Here is a 15,072-nt window from a genome sequence, read left to right on the forward strand (position 1 = left end):
TGGACTGTTCCCATGAGGCACAAGGTCAAGGTTGATTTGCAAATGGCTGGGTCCAAACTGGGGTGGAGTGATGAGCAAAAGAACGATGGAATTAATCCAGATCCTTGTGAATGGGGGTGAACATTTGGATTGTTCGCCATTCCGTCCATCATTTGTTCTTTTTGAAACTTTCGAAAAGTGGCATTTTTAGACTTGCCATTTAAAAAAACAGCTTCACGTAAAGAAGTGTTTTTAAATTGTGAGTCCAGAGACACCACACTCCCATATTCTATCAGCTCCAAATTGTCATATACACGTGTAAGATGTTACAAGGCAGCTCCAATGCTAATCTATGGGAGAGATTGCATGTAATAAAAGGGCTGGTTTGAGCCTGGCCCCACTTTCCAGGTAAAAAATTGCAGTTCAAAACTGCACACACAAACACTGCAGTGCCAGGTCGGAGACAGGTTTGCAAGGCTTCTAATGTGGGCGACACAATTAGTGCCGCAGGCCCACCACTAGTAGCATTTGACTTATAGGCCCTGGGCACCCTTGGTGCACTGTAATAGGGACTTACTAGTAAACAGAATATGCTAATCCTGAAGAAACCAATCATACCATTATTTAGAGAAGAGAGTGTTAGACTTGGCACCATTGGCGTGGGTCTCCGTTCCATTTTTTGCTATTGCCTCATCTGTTTTTGCTGGTCTAGATGCTTTGGGCACTTTGCCACTGCTGTTCAATGCCAAAGTGTGAGTGCTCCCTTTTGTAAATTGATGTAATGGGTTAATGATTCCATGATTGGCTGATTTGATTTACTCATCAGACCCTAGTACAGGGTGCCATGTGTGCCCAGGGCCTGTAAATCAAATGCTGCTGGTGGGCTTGCGGCACTGATTGTGCTACCCTGTGAAACAGCCTGTAAAATGTGACTCAGGCCTGCCATTGCAGAGACTGTGTGCAGTCTGGGACTGCCATGTCGACTAGGCAAGTGCACACATTTGCCAGGCCCTAAACCTTCCCTTTTCTAAATGTTAGATACCCCTAAGTTAGGCCCAAGGTACCCCTGTGGCCAGGGTGTATTGTATGTGAAAGGTAGGACATGCCCTGATGTGTGGCATGTCCTGATAGTGAAAAACTGCCAATTTAGATTTTCACTATTGCAAGGTTATCTGTTCCCATCAGCTAGAATGAGCAGTCAGTGTATAACATCTTATGAACTTAACTGGCCCTAGGAACAAGATAGGAAAAGAAAGTTTAGTATGCCTGAACTCAGAATATTAAAGTGCATCTTTTAGCTATGGTGAAGAACCGGGTTTTAGAACCCAGCGGCGCCAGGGGCACGCCCAAAGTCTTCGGGTTCACCTGTCTTAGAATACAGAGACACGGGATACTTCTTGGTGGCGTCAAAGATCAAATTTATTGGCTGCAGCCAGTAACAGAAGTCCTAGAAGTCATCACGGTATGAATTCTCAGGAGACTGCTCAATTTTACAAAGCAAGTCATCCCTTTTTATGCCAAACATTATGCTTCAGGCAAACATTCCTTGCTTACAGTTTAACCAATCACATGTTTCTACAACAAAAGTATTGCATGACGACAAACCCATTTTTCAGTTGCCCAGCCCATGATCAATCATCGGTCAAACCCAACATTCTTCTTTAGACAGGTCGAACGAACCCATAATAAACAAAGGCCACAACCCAATCATAAATAGACCATAAAGAATGGAGCAGAAACAGGTGAGAGTAGGATAAGGCATATTTGTGTGCAGTAAAACTTTATGGTGTCTTGTGCTCTGATCCTTAATCTTGATCAGCTAAAGGGCAGGAACTGGTTTAACAAGGTCAGCTTCAGGCAACAGGGTCAGTTCACTCAGGTCAATCAGGAGTTAGCACAAACTCGAGCTAAGGTGTACATGTCCTTAAAAAGACTAGTTCAGCCACAGTCATCGGCCTATGTGAGGGCAACCACAAAATGGCTGCCATACACAAAATGGAACTCAAGGGTTCAGAACGAAATCCCTAAATACGTAGTGAATCCGTCGGTCTAACATGATGAAAACACTCATACTTGCCGCACTAACTAGTTACGGTTCGCTAATATCAAATTCGTAACGAAACCATGACCTTTATGGAACGGGTTCAGAATTCACGGAACCTCAGACCCTCCTTTTGCCCTTACATAGGCAATAACCTAAACTCAAGTCAATCTGAGTCCAGGTCTATATTCATCAGATCATCAAGATGTTGCTGGAGCATAATCCTATTACTTAGTACCTCTCTTGGGGCAGGCCTCCTGGCACACGTAGCAGCACAGAGGCCACATATAGCAGGAGCGCACTGCACACAAAGACAGAACAGAAAACGAATCGCTAAAGCCATCCCAATGATCATCAGAATCTTCCATCCCCAAGTGGATAACAATCTCCAAAACCATCCCATCAATGACCAATCTCCTTCGTCGATGTGTACAGACTCGGAGATCTTATGTAGCTTGGAAATGGCCTGGTACACTGTAGGAGCATTGTCTGGAATAAAAATGCAGCAGCTCGATTGAATCACTTTACATACCCCACCTTGGTCCGCAAGTATGACGTCCAAAACCATTCGATTCTGTAATGTCATATGGCGATCCGCTTGAAGCTCAGCGGTCAGATTACTAAGGGCACCGGCAGTTTCATTTATGGTGGATTCAACCACTCTCGTTAATTGCCGTAGGTTTCTACTGTTTGCCATAGGTCCCCAAAACGGTAGGAAACCCTTGAAAAAAAGTCTCCCACTTCTTGTCCCGTAGTATCTTCCTCACTGAAGACACCCCTAACAACTCTCGTTCTGTGGTAATCTACAGCAGCAGTATACGTAGGAGGCAACAATTATGCAACATAACATGTTCCCGAAAAATCAGGGGGCAACCATGTATTTGCTCTATCATAGCAGACAAAATACGTGCCCTTAGCTGCTAAAACGGTGGGGAAGTTTGGGACGCAAAGACATACGTCTGAGTACAAACACTCTTCCCTAACTGAGCTCTCGGATTCTTGCCTTTCCCTTGCAGACAAAAATTACCACGATGGGGTACAATCCAAATCGAAGGAGACCTTTTTCGTCTCTGCTTCTCACCCAGACTAATTCTATATACGGTTGCATTCCAACCAACATATGCTAGTAACTCATCCTTGGGAATAGTCTTATACGTTTCGATATCTCTACTCATATCTGTAATTCCCTTCACCAAGGCTTTATTACTTGAGTTATCTCTCATGGAACGCAGGGGATAGACTTCGATGGCATAAATAAACATCGTCTGATATGCCCATACGGACCCATTGTAACTGAATGGCAGAACCAGATAAGGAATACCTCTATCCATAGTATGTGGCATAAGACCACACACCCAACAATTAGTGGTGTTCACTACTAACTGGTGTTGATGGAGAAGTTGCACAAAGGAATTATTCACAAATTCCGACCTTCTAATTTGCTCGTGTTCAGGTAAAATATGAAAAGAATGTAAAGAAACAGTAGTAGGAAAAGACATAGGTTGGGATGTAGGTGCAAACGGCTGTTGTGTGGCATAGAAAACCAAACCCACACAAGCTAATGCAATATTCAAAAGCATTAAAAAAACACATTATTAAAAAACATTTGCTACGAACCAATATACATATTCGGACTTTAGAGTCCATTTTCCTAACATTCTGGGCAGTGTAAAAAAAAACTCCATCCTCTAACCGTGCTGTTCGCGGCAGTTGGTTCTCTACCACTATGGAATGCGCCTGTCAGTCTAGGGAACGCCCTTGGACCAACCAGAACCATCGACCTTGGGTCTACACGGCTTGCAATCCCAAGTCTTTATACCGCGACCCTACAGATGAACCCGAATGGTGGTTCGAAAAAGAAAAGACAAAAAAGTTTCTTGATCTGCCAAAGTGTAAATTCACTACATCAAAAAGAAAATATTTATTTGTCCATATGTACAATCTTTCTTGGTCTCAAATCATAGCGTTCTTTGTCAGGCACAGTCTGATCTTTGAATAGAAGATCCGGATTGGTGGTGTCAATCTTCAGATGAGGAGGCACAGCAGCTTGTAGAACATCATCATCCTCACGTTCAGACCGTGTCCATGTCAAATGAGCATCACCAAATGGAACGAATCTAGGGACCTTCTCACAATCAGAATCGGCGATACCATCCCTTACCCACTGATCATATGGTAAAGGCAAAGGAACTTATTTACAGTGGGTGGCATTCACCCAGTTCTTTTTGCCTGCTACTCTAACAGCGGTTCTAGTAACCAACAAAATCAAATAGGGGCCGGTCCATCTAGGTTGCAAGTTCTTGGTACGCTGAAAATTCTTCACAAGAACGTACTGTCCAGGTTCAAGTACGTGGCCTGGATCTGTAGTAGCTGTCGGCAAACCGTCATAGACCTGTTGGTGGAGAACACGTAATTTAGCAGTCAAGTCATGTAAGTAATCCACCAACATAGGGTATTCAATACAGCTGTATTCTTTTGGACGAAGCACTCCCCAGACATTCGCTGGACGACCAAACACAATCTCATACGGACTAAGTCCCACTCGAAAATGCACAGTCGTCCTTGTTGACAAAAGAGCCAATGGCAAGGCATCTGGCCATGTAAGACCAGTGCTCTCTTGTACCTTAGCTAATTTCAGCTTAAGCGTACCATTGCAACATTAAACAAGTCCAGCAGACTGGGGGTGATTCGCTGCGTGGAACTTCTGACTGATTCCCAATCCAGAGCATACTTTCTTCATGATTTGACCCACAAATTCACTCCCATTGTCTGACCATACAATTCTCGGCAATCCATACCTAGGGAAATACTCTCTCAATAAAACCTTGGCTGTAGACAAGGCAGTATTATCTTTTAGGGGGTAAGCCTCTATCCATCTAGAAAAGGCGCAAACAACCACAAGAACATATTTCAGATTGTTGCATCTCTCCATGTGAATATAGTCTAACTGTATCACCTCAAATGCATACTTCGGAGGAGCAAAATGACCAGCTGGAGTTGGAGTTCCCTTACCAGGACTTTATTGCAGACAAATCATACAATGTTTCACCACGTTCTCTGCACATTTCCCTTTCGAACTTATATGAGCCAATCCATGAGCCATTGTAACCACTGGGAGCACATACGCATCTGGCAACAACCATCGCTGGTGTTCCGACAACTCAATCCAACAACCTGTAGAATCCAACAAACCCGTACTCTCTCTCCAAACATTCATTTCCTTCTCTGTAGCTTCAGCCTGAATCATCTTCACACTTTCTATTGTGTCTTCACACATTCCACCAGCCATAACCCATCTTGCTGGTCCTGCAACATACATACGGCTCATCATGTCTTTCGCTGTTTCCTTCGCAACTTCATCCGCAAACGCATTCCCTCGACCAACATCCTCCACAACTTTCTTATGCGCACTACATTTCACAATTGCAATCTGCTTTGGGAGAGTGAGAGATTCCAAAAGTTCATTCACTATCTGCCCATGCTGAATTTTAGTTCCATGAGAAGTAAGGAACCCACGCTCCCTCCACAAACGTCCAAAACTGTGCGCAACACCAAACGCATACTGACTATCGGTATAAACATTCACTCACTTTCCTTCCGACAACACACACGCTCTAGTCAGTGTAATCAACTCTGCTGCTTGGGCAGAATTCTGTGGTATGCGTGCTGTCTCAACAACTGTATTTAAAGTTGTGATAGCATATGCTGCAGTCGTTTCACCATTCGGAAGCTTAAAACACGAACCATCAACCCACAGCGTACCATCAACATTTTCAAAAGGAGTGTCCTTAAGATCCACTCTAGCCTTTGTTTCTTCCTCTGTACGAAGAAAACAATCATGCTGTTCTTGAACATCCGTCTCTGTAGAGATCGGCAACAACGTAGCTGGATTCAACACATTACATCTTTTAATGTGAACATGGCTAGCCAACAGTGTCAACTCGTAACCGGAAAGACGTGCACTAGTAAGGTGCTGTGTCTTAGTCCTATTTAGTAAAGTATCCACTGCATGCGGAACCATCACAATCAGCGTATTATCCAATACCAAACCAGCAGACTGTCGAATAGAAACGGCAGCTGCGGCTGTAGCTCTCAAACAACTCGGCAATGCTTTAGCAACTGGGTCTAACGTTGCTGAGAAATACGCACATGGACGCTGCTTGTCCCCAAAAGATTGTGTCAACACTGACAACGCACATCCTTCTCTCTCGTGCACATACAACATAAAAGGCTTGCTATAGTCTGGAGTACCCAACACAGGAGCCGAACACAATGCATTACGTAATTCAGAAAAACTTTTCTGGCATTCATCAGACCAAGGAAGAGGATACGGAGTATCTTTCAGAGTCAATGCTAACAGAGGTTTCGCCAACAGTGAAAAATTGGGGATCCACTGTCTACAATATGACGTAATACCCAAAAAGGCACAAACTTGTCTCTGTGTCGATGGCACACTCATTTGCGCAACTGCTTGAATTCTTTCTGGGGTCAACCTTCTTCCCTCCTTCGACAAGAGATGACCTAAGTAGGTCACTTCTTGACGACAATACTGCAACTTAGAAGGTGACACTTTATGATGCAAGTCCGACAAATGTCGCAACAAATAAATAGTAGCTTCTTTACAAGTTTCCTCATCATCAGCAGCCACTAATAAATCATCAACATACTGAATAAGAGCAGCACCATTGGGTAGCACAAAGGAATCGAGTTGAGTTTTCAAAGCCTGACTATAAATGGAGGGACCTTTACAATAGCCTTGGGGAGCTCTCTTAAACCGGAAGCTTCGGCCTCCGAAAGAGAAGCCAAAAATGTCTCTACTTTCCTCGGCAATTGGAATACTGAAGAAAGCATTCTTCAAGTCTATAACTGAAAACCAAGCAGCTGAAGCTGGAATCAAAGTCAACAAGGCAGTAATGTCCGGGACAACTGGAAACTGTGGAACGACAATCTTGTTAACTTCTCTAAGGTCGATCACAAACCTATAAACAGGTGGCTGAGAAGAGTCGGTACGCTTCAAGACAGGCAAAACGGGACTGTTACACACATTACCTCTCGTTTCTTCAATCACATCTTTCGCAATCAAATCATAAATGATTGCTAAAAGCGCTCTTTCACCATCGCTAGAAATCCTATATTGGGGGATGCGTGGCAATTTAACATTCGCTTTAAGCGTTACAACGTAAGGTGAAATCTCCAAAAGACCCACATCATTAGGACCAAAGAGTATCAGGGAGAGAACGCAATTCTGGTGGAAGCCGATCTTCAGACAAGTACATCGGAGAGATCACTTTCTTACCCAATGTAAGCTGTACTCCCACAGGAGAACAACGTAATGTTGCATGCAACCTTTTCAACAAATCCAAACCCAACAAATTCTCACCACAACCTGTCGTTAAAATGAGAGGTGCTTCCAACTCACAAGACCCTATAGAAAGAGACAAGGGGCTAGAAACTGGGTTACGAACTGGGGCGCCAGAGAATCCTACCGAAACATTCGTTAAGCCAGACAAAGGTGCGCCAGGGAGTTTAGAGTGCATGATAGAACTCTTTGCTGCACCAGTATCCAAAAGAAAAGGCTCTACCACACCCGATGTGGCTACTGCAACATAAGGCCCACTCTGATTTACTGGAACCGACACTACTCTCTCTCTTTGTCCATGGCTGTCCTAGCAATCATTATAGTCAGCATTCTCACTCTCTTTTTTTTTTATTTTTATATTTTTATTATAATTTTTTCACAGCATTTTGCCCCCCAAATTATTACAGTCAGCCTTACAGCACAATATACTAGAATTCCATAACCCAATGTTATGCAAAACAAATACTGATACATTCTTGCAACAGAACCCTGTAGAGATATGGAAAAGAGGAAAGAATGAGAAAAAATTGGCCATACCTTTCACCCCCTACAGCATGCTACTGTTTATCCAACCCCTTCCCTGTTTTGCCCGGTTTTCCATCTCGTAACAGGTTGCCATATCTCCCCCCCAATTTTTTCGCCCTTCTACCCTTCCTCTCATATATTGCTTTCTCCAAATTATATGAGGCTAGTAGCCTTGCTATCCAAGTTTGAAATGTTGGGGTTGTCTTATCCAACCATGCCCGTGCAATGTTAATTCGAAATACAGCTGCCACCACAAACAAAAACTTTGTGGGGCCATCTTCACCCTCAGTCTTTACCCCCATCAGTATCAATTCATCACTTAGTTTAATCTTAATGTCCAGTGAACTCTCCAAAAAATCTTCGATGGCCCTTTTCAAGGTGTGCAGTTGTGGGCATTGTGCGAACATATGTACTATGTCAGCTTCAGTTGTATTGCATCTAGGGCAAGTTATACCTTCCACCCCGCCCCACTGCGCTATTCTTGCCGGCGTGTGATAGAGGCAGAACAGTGTTTTGTAATGCTGTGACTGCAACGCCGCCGAGCACAGCACTGATATTCCTAAGTCTATTGACTTCTGAAATCCATCCGGGGTGGACCCCACTTTTTCTACCCACTTCTTTGAAAATTTCTCTCTATCATCCGTTTTGAAGACATACAGTTCTGCATACAGCTGACGAATCGTACACTGTTTACTTTGTTCTATGTAGTCCAGTAGCCTAGAATGTTTAAATCCTAACAGACCTCCCTTTTTATCCCTTAGGTAGCTCCTCACCTGTAAATACTTAAAAAAAGTGTTAGTGGATATTTCAAACCTACTTTGTAGTTCCTCAAATTGTATTACCCCCCCTTCTGTATCCAAGAGGTCTCCTATTTTCCTAATGCCCCTATCGTTCCATATCCTCATAGTTCGGTCCCTGAAGATATCCCCCGGGAGTGTTTCATTAGCTAATAGTCTAGTGTATCTGCTAAGTCTACCAACTCCCAGTTTTTTTCCTACCCCTTTCCAAATCTTGTATACAGCTTTTAGGGTTTTAAACCTGGTATGTTTAAAAAGTCTACAATCTATTGTGTTCAGGAGCCCATCAACCGCGGCCTCCCCCAGTGCAATTCTATACACATTTATAAAGCCAGACCCACCACCTATTAAACACTGGAAATATTGCAAAGCTGCAGCCCAGTAATAAAGTTTAAAATCCGGTGCACCCCAGCCCCCTTTTTCTCGTGTAAGTGTCATATGCCTGTAAGCCCTCCTAGTTTTCCCTTGTGCCCGCACCATTCTATTAAGAATTGCTTCTAATTTAGTAAATCAGAGTTGTTCAAAGAAAAGAGGTATGGCCCTAAACAGATAAAGAAATTGCGGTAAAGTAACCATTTTAATTACATTTATACATCCCATTAACGTCAAATGTAAATTGTGTATTCTTTCTGTGTTGTTTTTTACCTTAACTAATAATGGTTCCATGTTTATCTTCACTCATTCCTCTAAGTCTGCAGTCACCCTTACCCCCAGATACACTGCCTCCTTCACCACTCTGGGATCTGAAGAGGGTATATATTTATTCACAATTATCTGGGTTTTCCCTTTATTTATCGAGTATCCTGACAGACCCCCAAAATCTGCTGCCTCCTGCTCTATTTCTCTTATAGCCCTCCCTGGTTCCGTAGTTATCAATGCCAAGTCGTCTGCGTGGGCAAGTACTTTATACTCTGCATCTTGTAACGCAACCGGCAAGATATTGTTGTTACTATTTAATCTCCTGAGTAGTGGACCTAAATATAAGGCAAAGAGTAGGGGCGATGCCGGGCAGCCCTGCCTAGTTCCACGTCTTATCCTCACCATTTTAGTAAAAGTCTTATTTATTTTCACCCTTGCCATTGGCTGCTCATACAATACCTGTATGGCGCTAATATACTCTTTGCCTATGTCGAACCACTCCATAACATTCCACAAAAACTCCCAGGAGACCCTGTCGAACGCCTTCTCAGCGTCAAGGAATATGGCTGTGACAGGGTCTCCTGCTACCTCAGCAGCATCCATTATAGTAATGAGCTGTCTAGTATGCTGAGTAGTCCCTTTCCCGGGGATAAAGCCATGCTGTGTCTTACTAACTAGCCCCTCTATAACTCTGCTCAGTCTTTGTGCTAATGCTTTGGCGTACATTTTAGCGTCCGCGTTCAGGAGAGTAATAGGTCTATATGACCCTGGATCTAATGGGGATTTGTCTTTTTTCAGAATCACTATAATATTTGCATCACCCCAGGACTTTGGCGCTAATCTATGTAACTGGGCCTGTCTAAAGGTCTCCAACATATCCTTCCCAAGCCTATCCCAGAATGTTTTATAAAACTCGGCTGGTATTTGATCTGGCCCTGTAGCTTTTCCCCCTGGTAAGTTGGTCACTGCCAATTTAAGCTCCTGCAATGATAAAGGTAGATCTAATTTGTCTCTTTCTTCGCTATCCAATTTCTCATGTGGTATCCCTGCCAAATAATCCCTACTCCCTACTCCTATATCATTCATATTTTGATCGTACAGTTTTTCATAAAATTCCCTGAATACCTCCTGAATCTCTTCTATTTTATTAACAATTTTCCCTGCACTATTTCTAATTTCTTTAATCTCACCTGCTGCCAGGTTTTGTCTAATTCTAATAGCCAGTAAGTGTCCTACCCTCTCGCTATACTCATAACACTTTTCCTTCTTAGCAAGGTAATTCCCTGCTGCCTTCTCCGCCAAAGCTTCCCCTGCCTCGGCTTTCTTGGCTTCCATCTCCAATAAAAGGCCCTCTATATCTATTGCATTTTGTCTTGTCACTGCCCTATTTAGTAGCTCTTCTAGTCTATCCATTTCTTTTATCCACCTATCCAACCTTATTCTCTCAATCTTACTCCTCTTTAGAGTATAGCTCAGGGTTTCCCCCCTTATCCCGGCCTTAAATGTGTCCCAAATCATATTAGCTGGAGCAGAGCCTCTGTTTATTTCCAAAAATTGTGCAATCCATTCATTCATCCTGTTAATATACCCTTTTTCTTTCAACAATCTTCTCTCGAATGTCAAGATATAAGGATTGGGCCTCCCTCTATCCACCCTCGGCATAGTCAATACCAATATATTGTGATCCGAAATCAGTCTAGGCAACCGTTCTATCTGCGTCCCATTTAATGTGTCGTTGGACACTAAGACATAATCTAGCCTAGTAACCATTCTATGTGGTGCTGAGTAAAAAGTACTCCCTGACCCAAGTGGGTTATATTTAGCCCATACATCTGACAAAGCATTATTCTGCATCAAGTTATTTACTGCATTGCATACTTTCTTTTTCCGCCCATCATACCTCCTCCCTCCTAATTTCCCCAACCCGTACAGACCATTGATATTAAAATCGCCACAAAAAATTACAGGCTCTATCCAAAGTGCAAGTTCCTGATCTAGCCATTCGAACATTTCAGGGTTATCATCATTTGGGCCATATACGGATACAATTGTTAAATTACCAGCATTAATTTCCACCTCAACTATTACTCATATCCCCTCAGGATCCTCTTTTTTTCTTCTGAGTTTAATAACCCCTTTCCTTGCTAGTATAGCCACCCCTTTGTTCTTGTATCCTGACTTGTATTAGCCAATAGCTCATATCCCATCTGTTCCAATCTAAATTTTTCTTTTCCCATAATGTGCGTCTCCTGTAAACAAATCACATCTAGTCTTAACAATCTGAACATGAATGCCGCCTTCTGCCTTTTTCCTCCATCATTTAGTCCAAATATATTCATTGTCGCAACCCTTAGCGCCATATTCATTAATAATTTTTCCCATACTCTTTGCCAACTTATTCCGTTCTGTTGCATATCTTATAAGTTTCACCCTCTCATTCCAATTTATTCTTTTGTGCTGTTTTTCTTGCTTTGTCAAGACCTTTCCCCTCCCCATCCCCCTCCCCCCACCCCCTTCCACCCACTGCTACCCCTCCCCCCCTTTGTACAGGCAAATAGGTCAATCCTGACCTATGTGTGACTGCTTGCATTGTAGTGTCGCCCTCCCTCTCCCTCCCAGTTATACCAGTTATACCAAGTACATAGTCCGTAGTCCATAAACCATATCCAGTTCAGTTCCATGTGGCTGCTCTTATCCTATAGCGTTGTTAATCTTCCTTACTTCCCCCTGCGTTGCTCCGTTAGCACTTCGAGATACTCCCCTGCTTTTACCTCCGAAAAAAACATCCTTGTGTGGCCGCCCTTAATGACCTTAAGTTTTGCCGGGAACAACAAGTATGCTTCTGCGCCTTGTCGCTGAAAAGGGGCTATTAATTGTCTTAAACGCCAGCGCCTCTCAACAGTGACATGACAGAAGTCAGGCCTCGCAAAAAATGTAACCCCCTCAACTGTTCTCTTGGAATCCGGACTGGCTTTTTCCATCACCTCCTGCCTTGCCAGAAAGTTGCCAAAAAACACAAGCATCGCCCTAGGCAGAGTGTCCTGGTTCCCTCCTTGTCTTTTTTTAATTGTCAATGGGAACCTATGGACCCTTTGTACCTCATCTTCCCATTGCCACTTAGCCTCCGGGAAGGCGCCCCTTAGTAGCCTAATCACGTATCCCCTTGCGTCCTGTCCTTCCACCCCTTCCTCCAGCCCCAAAAGCCTTACGTTATTCCTTCTCTGGCGGTTCTCAAAATCCTCCACTTTCCATTGCAGGTCTTCCACTATCTTTGTCTGTTCCAACTTAAATTTCTGCCAATCTGTTACCTCGTCCTCCAATCTTCCCGTCCTTTCCTCTACCAGCTCCACTCTCCCCTCCACTTCCTCATACTTCTTGTTCATCTTCCTTATGGAGGCCTGTATTTTTTTTGTGTCTTGCCTAGCTCTGCGGCTTTCTGCCCTAGCCTCTCCCTGTATTTGCTTTAGCATATTAACTAATAAATCCAGAGTAGCGTGATTCCCCATCCCATCCCCCTCACTTGCAAAGTCCTTCCCATGTGCCGCTTGCAAACCCTCTTGAAAAGTACCTGCTGTGGCAGAGTAATCCCATAAAAGATTTTTGTTTGTTTTTGCAAATGAGCACCGTTTTGTGGCTGACTTTTTCTTCTTCTTCTTCTGCACGTTTTTTACCCCAGATTCGGTGCTTTCTTCCTCCTCCTCCTCCTCTGATGATAATTCCGTTGTCCCCGACTCTTCTCCCCCACTGGATGTGCTTGACCCCTCATTAACTGAGAAGAATTTAGCTACTTCACGTTCCCTTTAAGAGTCTAGGTTCGCCAGACTTCCCCAATTTGCATCCGGCTTTATCCTCGAGTTGTTGCTAATCTCAGCCTCTACCTGTAGCAAAGCATCCATCATTAAAGCGTTATTCATCCCTTCCACCTCCTTTTGCATTGGCCCTCCGTTTTCTTCTGCTTCTTGGCTTTTCCTCTCCCCCGTGCAAGGTACTGTAGCCGGAGCCGCCACAGCCGCTCGATCTGTCTTCCTCGGCATTCTGTTCTCTTCCACGCTGGGCGTGCTCTCTCCTGCGTGTCTCCCAGGTTGCTCGGCAACCCTGATGTTGCTCTCCGCGAGGATCTTCTCCGCTCTGTTCCCGTCGGAACAAACGCCATTGCTCCATGGAGGTCCGCCGGCTTGCTCCGCTATCTGCTCCATAGTCTCAGTAATACTCCTTCTTCTGCCGCTGATTCCGCCCGTCGCTTCTATCAGCTGCTCCATGGCGATGTCAGCAGAACCAGCTCCTGTGCCCTTGACGGGATCCGCCAGACAAAGCCGCCATGGATCTCTTCGCGAATGTTTCTGATAAGGTAGGCTGTCTCAGTGCAGCGTCTTTGTCCTTATCCTTACTCGAAACACCGACATTTTTAATGATCTGTTTGCTCTCTTTTATTTCTCTGTCAGCTGCCGTATTTAGTACCTCTCCTTGCTGCGGTGCACTTCGTGTTGCTCCAGCCTTCAGTTCAGCTTTCTTCTCTCTCTCAATCTTCCGTTGCTGCGCCTTCTGGGTTGCGCTTAACGCTGGAGTAGTTTTCCTGCCTGATATCGGGATAGCACCCGTTCCGCTGACCTCCTTTGAGCGCAACGCCATTCTTCTCTTCTCCCCGCTGAAATCTCCTATCCAGCGTTTATTCTGTGCCGCTCTCCAAAGCCTCAAGACTGCCCAATGTACCAGCCACATAGCCACATGATTTCACCACATCGCTTTTGTTGTTAAGGTCCTACTCACAGCCTGGTTCAGGAGAGGGAGTAAAATGCGACTACTCCCTACAATGCACTAGCGGCCATCTTGCCCCTCGGATTTAAGGGCATTCTCACTCTCAACATAATAGTCATCAGCATAGTACTGAGTCGACTGACCAGACGCAACTTTCTGTTGATCAAAACTATTCATAGAATTTTGCGGGGAAAAGGAACATTCGTTCTGAGGAAACGCACCACGTTCTCTACCCCTAGACACTTGCTGGAAACCACCACGACCTCTCGGGGCCGGTACGCCACTCGCGCGCTGAAGTAAAACAGGACACTCATTTTTATAATGACCTTCCTCCTTACAATACGCACACTGATTCAAGCCCAAAGGTGGTCTTGGAGGAAAATACCCAGCTTTCTGTTGCGGTCTCTGAAACGGTGGAGGTTGCTGAAATTGTGGGTGTTGCTGTGACTCTTGCTGATTCGAGCGAGGCGGGTACGCCTGCTGCAAAAGAACCTTTGTCTTTAAGTCTTTTGTCTTTTTCTCTACTCTCTTTTTCTCGTCCTTATCCCTATTCTCATAGTACTGTGCAGTCGCCAATATCTGGGCCGATGAGGAAACAGCCCAAGAACTCTCAGAATCTTTCAACTTATTACATAGTTTAGGAAGTAAGTTAAAAACAAACTTATCTACGAACAATCTTTGTCCACCTTCCGTACTCATATCCTGACCACTATGATCTATAAATGTCTCTTCAAACCTAGTGAAGAAATCAGATACACTTTCGTCCTTCTTCTTCTTACATGCTGCTAACTTGTCCCAATTTACTCGTAACGCTGGCATCATCGTTTTCATAAGATCTATAATTCTGCCGGGTAGATTTGCCACTAAAGGCTCAGGCTTAGAACCACCAACTTGTCTGGCGTCCGCAGCAGCAATATTGAGCCATGACTCACCTAATTCAATCGCATGATCCTCATGACGAATCTTTGCCCATACAG

This window comes from Lissotriton helveticus, chromosome 11 (assembly GCF_964261635.1).
Source record: "Lissotriton helveticus chromosome 11, aLisHel1.1, whole genome shotgun sequence".
NCBI lineage: Eukaryota > Metazoa > Chordata > Amphibia > Caudata > Salamandridae > Lissotriton > Lissotriton helveticus.